Source organism: Oxyura jamaicensis, unplaced genomic scaffold (genome assembly GCF_011077185.1).
Source record: "Oxyura jamaicensis isolate SHBP4307 breed ruddy duck unplaced genomic scaffold, BPBGC_Ojam_1.0 oxyUn_random_OJ97999, whole genome shotgun sequence".
Classification (NCBI taxonomy): Eukaryota; Metazoa; Chordata; class Aves; order Anseriformes; family Anatidae; genus Oxyura; species Oxyura jamaicensis.
In genome coordinates this window covers 1-5382 of record NW_023312051.1, presented here as the reverse complement: position 1 = coordinate 5382, position 5382 = coordinate 1, and the positions used below count along the sequence as shown (strand labels likewise).

The 5382-nt window shown below is 53.6% G+C and overlaps 1 long non-coding RNA gene across 1 annotated transcript; it reads left to right on the top strand.

The window, feature by feature from the left end:
- The first annotated feature begins 934 nt into the window (after positions 1-934).
- LOC118160116 lies at positions 935-3883 on the top strand. The gene is made up of 3 exons (XR_004747340.1): positions 935-1070; positions 1765-1769; positions 3872-3883. It is a non-coding gene; the product is annotated as an uncharacterized LOC118160116 (long non-coding RNA).
- The last annotated feature ends 1499 nt before the right edge of the window (positions 3884-5382 follow it).

The window sequence follows — 5382 nt, the reverse complement described above, 5'->3', positions numbered from 1 at the left end:
AAGATACCACCACCAAGGGCAAAGGCCAGGAACTGCAAGAGTAACGGACTGTCTGAGAAGGAGGAACGGCTCTGGGAAAGGTGCCGTTCTCAGAGCCTAGGAAGCATCGGTGTCTATCGGGTGTCTCAGGTGAAACACAGAAATTAGCAGTGGCGTTTGGCTGCTCTAAGGAGGCGGTATCCTCTGCCCTTTTCTGTCTCTCTTGCTAGAAATAGGACTCCTTTTCAACCCAGAATGGAGCGCCTCTCACCCTCAGAGCTTCCTGTGCTGCACAAATTGTTCTTGCCTACACAACATCCGAAACCCATTGAACCTTTGCTGGGGGTGTGTGGCTGACTTCGGCCTCTGTGATGGGAGCCTCACGTCTTTGAAGTGACACTTTGGTCTTGATTTCTTGGGGCCCACTCCGGGGACCACTTCTGGGTTCAGTCTCTTCTAAGATGGCTTTTCTTAATTAGCCCGATACCTCTCTCCATGCTTGCCTTGAATCACAGAATAGTGCCTATAATGGGGGTTTGTGGCCATGTGTAATAAAGAGAACTTTTCAGCCAAGAAAGCCTCCATGTCCTTGGGTATTGCAGCATCCTACAGACTCCCACTTGCCATCTCTCTACATCCACAGGCTGGGGGCATCCCTGCAGGGGTCAGCCCTTCAGAAGGTCACGGCATGAACCTCATTGTTGCCAGATGTAGGATTCTGTAAAACGCGCACTCAGAGATGCTTTTGAGGAGATGATGCGAGAACACTGGGAGGTGCACGAGGCTGTCCTGGTTTCAGCTGGGATAGAGTTCATTGCTTTCCCAGTAGCTGGTACGGAGCTGGCTTCTGGATTTCGGAAGACAGTGATGCTGATAGCGCACCGATCTTTTAGTTGTTGCAGAGCAGTGCTTACACAGAGTCAAGGACGTTCCCGCTGCCGATACCACACAGCCAGTGAGGAGGCTGCGGGTGCACTGGGAGCTGGGAGGGGACGCAGCCAGGACAGCTGGCCCAAACTGGCCAGAGCCATGTCCCATACCGTATGGGGTCGTGCTCAAGACTGGGACTGAGCGGGTTGGCCAGAGTGTGGGTGACACCACACGGGATCTGTCTGGGCATCGTCACTCAGTGGGTAGCGAGTGATTGCACTGCGCATCACTGTGCATTCATCCTGGAGGACAGAAGGCTCGGTGGTATCATAGCACTGTCTAGACATTCCCAACGGGAGGATGCAAAGAAGACGGAGCCAGGCTCTTGTCAGCAGTGCCCAGCGGCCATACGGCTGTAGGTGGACCTGCTTGAGCAGGGGGGTTGGAGCAGATGACCTCCAGAGGTCCCTTCCATCCCCAACCCTTCTGGGAGCTTCCTTCTGGATAAAAAACAGGCCCTTTTTAGACCACTGACACTGAAGATGGCATAGGATGTCACCACTTCAAGTAGCCAGTGAGGAGCTGTTCATTACTGTTGTCCTCCTGAGACATGTTGTGGAACTTGAGGCTGAAACTGGGAATGGTAAGGTTGAGTCCCTGTGGGTTAGGATCGGCGGGAAGGCCAACAAGGCAGGCATCCTGGTGGGGGGTCTGTTACAGACCGCCAAACCAGGATGAAGAATTCTACAGGCAGCTGGCAGAAGTTGCAAAATCGTCTGCTCTTGTCCTTGTGGGGGACTTCAGCTTCCCAGACATACCCTGGACATGCAGTACAGCTCAGAGAAAGCAGTCCAGGAGGTTTCTGGAGAGCGTGGAAGATAGTTTCCTGATGCAGCTGGTTAGTGAGCCTACCAGGGGAGGTGCCCCGCTGATCTTCTGTTCACAGAGAAGGACTGGAGGAAGATGTGGTGGTCAGGAGCTGTCTTAGGCACAGTGACCATGACATGGTAGAGTTCTCTGTTCTTGGCAAAGTCAGGAAGTCAGTCCAAAACTGCTGCCTTGGACTTGCGGAGGGCAGACTTTGAGCTGTTCAGGACACTGGTTGGCAGAGTCCCTTGGGAGGCAGTTCTGAGGGGCAGAGGAGTCCAGGAATGCTGGGCACTCCTCAAGAAGGAAATCTTAAAGGCTCAGGAGCGGTCTGTCCCCACGTGCCCAAAGACGAGCCGGCGTGGAAGAAGACCGGCCTGGCTGAACAGAGAGTTGTGGCTAGAGCTTAGGAAAAAAAGAGGGTTTATGATCTATGGAAAAGAGGGCGGGCCACTCAGAAGGATTATAAGGATGTTGTAAGGATGTGTAGGGCCAAAATTAGAAAGGCCAAAGCTCATCTGGAGCTCAATCTGGCTACTGCTGTTAAAGATAACAGAAAACATTTTTATAAATACATTAACACAAAAAGGAGGGCTAAGGAGAATCTCCATCCTTTACTGGATGCGGGGGGAAACTTAGTGATGAGAGATGAGGAAAAGGCTGAGGTGCTTCATGCCTTCTTTGCCTCAGTGTTTACCGGCAAGACTAGTTGTTATCTGGATACCCAGTAGCCTGAGCTGGGGAAAGGGGATGGGGAGCAGGATGTGGCCCTCACAATCCACAGGGAAATGGCTGGTGACCTGCTACAGCACTTGGATGTACGCAAGTCGATGGGGCTGGATGGGATCCACCCGAGGGTACTGCGAGAACTGGCAGAAGAGCTGGCCAAGCTGCTTTCCATCATTTATCAGCAGTCCTGGCTATCGGGGGAGGTCCCAGTCGACTGGTGGCTAGCAAATGTGACACCCATCCACAAGAAGAGACGGAAGGTTGACCCGGGAAGCTATAGGCCTGTTAGTCTGACCTTAGTGCCAGGGAAGCTCATGGAGCAGATTATCTTGAGTGTCATCACGAGGCACTTGCAGGGACACCAGGTGATCAGGCCCAGTCAGCATGGGTTTATGAAAGGCAGGTCATGCTTGACGAACCTGATCTCCTTCTACGACAAAGTGACACGCTGGGTGGACGAGGGAAAGGCTGTGGATGCGGTCTGCCTTGACTTCAGTAAGGCTTTTGACACTGTTTCCCACAGCATTCTCCTCAAGAAACTGGCTGCTCTTGGCTTGGACTGGCATAAGTTTCGTTGGGTCAGAAACTGGCTGGGTAGCCAGGCCCAAAGAGTCCTGGTGAATGGAGTTAAATCCAGTTGGAGGCCGGTCACTAGTGGAATCCCTCAGGGCTCAGTACTGGGGCCAGTTCTCTTTCATATCTTTATTGATGATCTGGATGAGGGGATCGAGTGCACCCTCAGTAAGTTTGCAGATGACACCAAGTTAGGCGCGTGTGTCAATCTGCTCGAGGGTAGGAAGGCTCTGCAGGAGGATCTGGATAGGCTGGACCGATGGGCTGAGGCCAACGGTATGAAGTTCAACAAGGCCAAGTGCCGGGTCCTGCACCTGGGGCGCAACAACCCCAAGCAGCGCTACAAGCTAGGAGATGAGATGTTAGAAAGCTGCCTGGCAGAGAAGGACCTGGGAGTATTGGTTGATAGTCGGCTGAATATGAGCCAGCAGTGTGCTCAGGTGGCCAAGAAGGCCAGCAGCATCCTGGCTTCCATAAGAAACAGCGTGGCCAGCAGGGCCAGGGAAGTGATTGTTCCCCTGTACTCGTCTCTGGTGAGGCCGCACCTTGAGTACTGCGTTCAGCTTTGGGCCCCTCGCTACAAGAAGGACATGGAGGTACTTGAGCAAGTCCAGAGAAGGGCAACAAAGCTGGTGAGGGGCCTGGAGAACAAGTCTTATGAGGAGCAGCTGAGGAAGTTGGGATTGTTCAGCCTGGAGAAGAGAAGGCTCAGGGGCAACCTTATCGCACTCCACAGGTACCTGAAAGGAGGCTGTAGCAAGGTGGGAGTTGGTCTATTCTCTCACGTGCCTGGTGATAGGACGAGGGGGAATGGGCTAAAATTGTGCCAGGGGAGGTTTAGGTTGGATATTAGGAAGAACTTCTTTACTGAAAGGATTGTTAGTCACTGGAATAGGCTGCCCAGGGAAGTGGTTGAGCCACCATTCCTGGAGGTCTTTAAAAGACGTTTAGATGTAGAGCTTAGGGATATGGTTTAGTGGAGGACTCGTTAGTGTTAGGTAAGAGGCTGGACTCGGTGATCTTGGAGATCTCTTCCAGCCTAGATGATTCTGTGATGATGACTGCCAAGAGGTGGCGATGTTCCTGATTTTCTCTAAACAACATTAGGTTTGTCATGCATGTTCCCACTGTCTCTGGCCAATTTCCACCTTCCCGGGTGATAAGTTGTTCCTCAGTTTCTTGTTGTGTCCTTACCAATGGTGGAACGCAAAAAGCAACGTAACTTTCCAAGACCAGTTTTGGAGAAGTAGAAAGCAGGTATTCTTTATTAACAGCGCTGGGTATGGGGGGGGATAATTCCACCCAACACGTACACCTAAGCAAGACAAGGAGTACTTGTTTACGGTATGGTGATATCCACGTTCATGCAGTTCACAAGAAAGGACAGGACTTATGATAATGTTTTCTCAGACCTAATTATCATATTGTCCCTCCTCCTATCACAGGCGCAGTAACCTCCGGTGGTTGCACTTTGGGGTCTGTCTGCTAAAGGCTCATCGTTTTCTTCACCTTGGACTTTGTTCTGTCTTGCACATGCTTAGCCATTGTCTAACTGCTTCAGCAAATTTAATCTCTTACAAACTCAGCTAACTTAATTGTATTGAGCTCTACTTTGGGCACCGTGTTCCTTCTTCAGCCTGGATTTTGTGGATAGAGCTGAGTCTTCTTATCACGTGAGGCCGATACAACAACTGAGCAATTTAAACCTTTGTGGCTGCTCCCACTCCCACCACTTTCCCATTCCCATGACGACTTCTCATCCCCCAAATGACTTCTCACCCCCAAGTCTCACTCGGGGACCCGCCACCCGCAGCCGCTCCCCATCAGCAGCAGACATCCCCAAACCAATTGGTGGTGTGGGCAGCAGCAGAGGGGTGCGTTCAGCTCCCCCCCCCCCCCCCCCCCCCCCCCCCAGCTGACCGATGCAGGAATAAGCGCAGACAGAGGCTTTGCAGGGTGGAAAAGTGGTAATTTATTCTTTCTGGGGTAACTGGGGCTGCCACCCCCAGCCCGTCCCCACGTGAGGCCCGGCCGCCTGCTCAGGCGAGGGGCCCAGCCTGGCGGCCCGTGTGGTCCCCGGTCCCCGGCTGCTCCTGCTGGATCCTGTGCAGCCAGGCTGCGTCCCCGCTGTTGGTGTCCTGCGGGGACGGTGGCAGCCTGCGCCCGGTCTGCCCCGCGTGCCAGGAGTAGCTCCTGTGAAGTTCTCGTTCCGTGGAGCGGCTGCGCTCCCTGCGCCTGGGCGAGACGCTGCGGGAGCGCAAGTTGGAGGGGCTCCTCTGCCGCTGCTGCAGTTGCTGCCGCCGCCCCAGCCGCGCGTTGCGCTGGAACCTTCCGCGGGGTCTTCGCGCCAGGCGCACGATGCCA